Genomic DNA, 4,453 nt, shown 5'->3' with positions numbered 1-4,453 from the left:
CAGATGTACCTTGAAAGTATCTAAACATTATTTTCACCACACTCTCATGATTTTCTTTAGGATCACTTCGATATCTTGATGCAATACAAGCAACATTCATTATACTAGGCCTAGTCTGAGTCAAATATAGAAGATCTTCAATCATAGACTTGTATCTTGTAGGATTTATTGGTGCAGATTCATCTTTCCTTGTCAATTTCTCACTTGTAACCATAGGAGTACTTACCGGTTTAGAGTCTACCATACCAAATTTTTTCAACAATTCCCTAACATACTTAGTTTGATAGATGAAAATACCTTTATCAATCTGAGTAATCTGCAAACCTAAGAAAATTTTCATTTCCCCAATCATAGACATTTCAAAATCTTTCTCCATATTTTTAGAAAATTCCATGCACAACTTATCTTCACCTCCAAAAATAATGTCATCAACAAAAACTTCAATAATCAGTATATCATTATCAATGACTTTATAATATAGATTACTATCAACATTACCTTTAGTGAAACCAAGATTCAAAAGATATTTATCTAACCTTGCATACCAAGCTCTAGGTGCCTACTCCAATCCATATAAGGCTTTCCTTAACCTCCAAACCATGTTTTTATCATCTGAAAGTGAAAAACCATCAGGTTGCTCAATATAAACTTCCTCATCAAGATCCCCATTCAGAAAGACACACTTAACATCCATCTGATAAACCTTGTAGTTTTTATGTGCAACATAGGAAATAAATAATCTTACAACTTCAATCCTAGCTACAGATGCAAAAGTTTCACCATAATCAATTCCTTCCTTCTGAGAACATCATTTACAAACCAATCTAGCTTTATTCCTTACAACTTTCATATCTTTATTTAACATATTCCTAAAAACCCATCTAGTTCCAATAACATTCTTATTTTTAGGCCAAGGAACTAAAGTCCATGTGTTCTTCTTCTCTATCTGATATAGTTCTTCTTCCATAGATTCCATCCAACATTCATCTTTACATGCTTCAGTTACTGATATCGGTTCAACTTGAGAAATTAAACATACCTCATTAGTTGCCAATCTTCTTCTTGTCATCACTATTGGCATTATGTTGTTATTGATGTCAACCGGTATAGCATAAAGTAGGACAATCAGTATGGGAAAATAGTTGATATGTTGTTAGTGCTATCAATCGATAGTGTGGACAGTGAAGCCACTAGGTGAGCATGTTGGAGTAACCAGTTTATATATCAATAATGGGAAGAAGGAAATAGTTTGTAAGTATGCATGGTAATCTTGAACAAGCATGATAGAGAAGTGACCGGTGAGTGATGAGAATTGAAAAGAGTGTGATCAATAGAGCTCATTGTAGTATGATCTAATGAAGGGTTAGCAGTGCAACTGGTATGCTAGTATGAGGTCAACTAGAAGGACTTCCACCGAGAAAGAGAAGGTTGATAGAGTATGTGATGTTTCCGTGAGCAAAGATGATATATGTAAAAACTATCGGGACATATGTCAAGTTGAAGAGGTATCCTCTCTTGAGTGAAGTCACATATTTACCAATAGGTGACATGGATCTTCCTCCACCAATGTTTAGCAGTTAAAGTATGATTGTCTATTCTTCCCCCCAGTAAATGGCGATACCTTGCTTATCCCACAACATACATGACATACATCATGACTCTCTGGGATAAGTAGTCAAAGTAAGAAAAGACAAGTGATTGGATGCATAGACCAGATGACCAAACTAGAAGATGAGGAAGCCTCATGGGGATAAGTTCAGATATGTGCACCAGATCAGGATGTGAAGACAAGTTGTGTTACTAGGGAAGAGAAAGAAAAGTTAAGATGATGAGTTTGCCTCAATTTTGCTTCCTAGGAAAGCCAGTTGAGAAGTGAACCAATCAAATGAAGATAAGGCTCTGCAGTTGCACACATGGAGTTATCGGTATGCAAATGGAAAGTGGTGATTTCCATAGATGCAAAATGGATGGAGATAGTTGGAATGAAGATATCATGCACACTACCGATGTGAAGGAAGAACATGCAAATTGGTAAACAAGGAGAATAACGACATATAACCAAGTAGACAGAGAGACAAAGGTGAAGTGATCTCAGTTTGATGAAGATGCACATGATGTGTCCTTCAAGAGAGTTGCTGAAGACCAACATGATTGATGACCGGGTAGACAAGATCCACCAACACAAGAAAGGAGAAGGCAAGAAGGTTAACCGATAGAAGAGGGACCGGTAGTATGAAGCATAAACCGGCTATGTGATATTGGTCTGTGACCATGTTGGTTCAACATAGTGAGCTAAGATGGATGTCAATAAAGGTGCTCAGAGATGACATACCAGCAGGGTTACTAGAGAACCAATAGGGCTAGATATCTAGTAGGTGTGCACCAGTGGAGTGTTTCATTGGTGATACAGTTTGAATCGATATAGAGGTCTAAGCTAAGATGGATACTGATAGGGATGCCACGTGGAGTTGAAGTGGAAATATTGTAGTGGTCGGTGAAGTGTCATGAAGATGAGGTTGTTGCAGAGTTGGTCAACATTTAATGTTGACTATGATTGTTGTGGGTTGAGTTGCTAAAGGGTTGCAACTCAAGGCAAGGTGTATTAGATCAGATCCATGGAGTGCATTGATCGATGCAAGATGTCTGAATATAGATCATAATTGGTGAAGCATATCGTCGAACCATTTATCGAGTTTGATAGATGTAGGTGGACATATAGGGTCATGTTTGCTAAACTTAGAAAACATATAATGGAAGCCACGAGATTGGTAGAGCTTGATTGATTTGTTGCAGGTGATCGATCTCTAGAAGGAGATCTGATTGGATTCGATGTGTCCCGTGATCAGTGGAATAAAACCTAAGGTGCCAAGTTTGAATGTTGCTTTTGGTAGGAATGTCTAATCATAAATATGCAGGCCGAAGATAGAAGTAAGTAGCTGCTTTAGAGAGAGATGTTGCCAAGTAATGCCAAAGGCTGAATAGAGAAGTAGATGAAGTGTAATATCTGCAGAGGGTCATAGAGATCGAGCAGAAGGGAGACAACCAGTAATAGGTTTTAGTGGAGGATTAATCAGTAAGGTTAAAGAAACTAGCAAGTTGCAAGAGAGTGTTAGTGGATTAACCATTAATGCTAGAACTAGCTGGAAGACAATAGAGAGTGTTGAAGTGCAAAGAAAGTGAAGAGAAGATTCAATAGAGAAAAAGCAGAAGAAAGGTAACCAGTAGAATTGTTCCGGTAAGGAAGCAACAAAAGAGTGTAGCAGAGAGCAGAAGATAGTGATCCAACAGAAAGATGAAGAGAGATAAAATGATAGGAAGAGTAGAGAACTATTAAGGCAAAGACGGGGTGATACCGGTAGAGAGATTACATGCAGTGGTTGCAAGATTCATTTGTAACAGGTTATTACTTTTGTATTTGATAATGATTCTTTGAAGATAACTGGGTTGGTTCTTGGTGCAGAGGTTGTAGCTCCTTTGGTTTGGTGCCCATAAACAATAGTGGTTGTAGCTCCCTTGGGTTGGTTCCCATAAACAGTAGGGGTTGTAGCTCCTTTGAGTTAGTTCCCATAAAAAACAAGGGTTGTAGCTCCTTTGGGTTGGTGCCCATAAACAACAAGGGTTGTAGCTCCTTTGGGTTGGTGCCCATAAACTGTAGGAGTAGTACTCCTTGGGTTGGTGCCCTAAATGTTATAACCAAAGTGTTTCATTGTGAGGCTGCATTGGAGCAGTAGACTCCAACAACATTTCTCACCAAGGTTTTTCCCATCTTTGGTTTTCCTTGTATATACTGGTGTTATGTGATGTGCCTTTATGTGATGGCATTGTGTTGCTTTTCCTTATCCTACCAGTATGTTGTTTAGTGCTTGAGTTACTAACTGGTATCTTCTTTTGGGGTTAAAAAGGGAAAAGGATTGAAAACCACTGATTCACCCCCCTCTCAGTGGTACATTGTGTCTAACAATTGGTATCAGAGCTCTAGGTTCCCAGTTGATAAGCTTTCTCCAGCTTGGGTAGATTTTGTCTTGAGGACACAATGGTTTGTTTAGTGTCGATCCCTACTCCCTTTTTTTATGGGTCAAATTATTCCATTTGGAGCTGTAGAATGGAAGTTCATTTGTCATCTCTAGGGTATGATGTCTGGATGTCTGTTGTTAATGGATGCCCTAATGTTTGTCCTCCCACCGATTCAGATGCAAAAAGAAGAAACTTGTGCAATGAATGAACAATGAAGGCAATACTAAGTGGGCTATCTAGTGATGTATCCTCATAGGTGGACCGATGCAAATCTGCTAAATGCCTATGGGACAGATTGAAAAAATTGTATGGCAATGTACCTTGCACTGTAAAACTGGTTGGTGGAAACAAGAAAAGAAATTAACCATGTGTGTCTGCAGATGATGAAGGTAAATCTGTTAGCAGCAGCAAAAATGATAAAGAGGAAACTCACCTCTTT

The sequence above is a fragment of the Cryptomeria japonica genome, chromosome 6, assembly GCF_030272615.1.
Source record: "Cryptomeria japonica chromosome 6, Sugi_1.0, whole genome shotgun sequence".
NCBI lineage: Eukaryota > Viridiplantae > Streptophyta > Pinopsida > Cupressales > Cupressaceae > Cryptomeria > Cryptomeria japonica.
The sequence above is the reverse complement of the archived record's forward strand: the minus strand, read 5'-3'. Positions refer to the sequence as shown.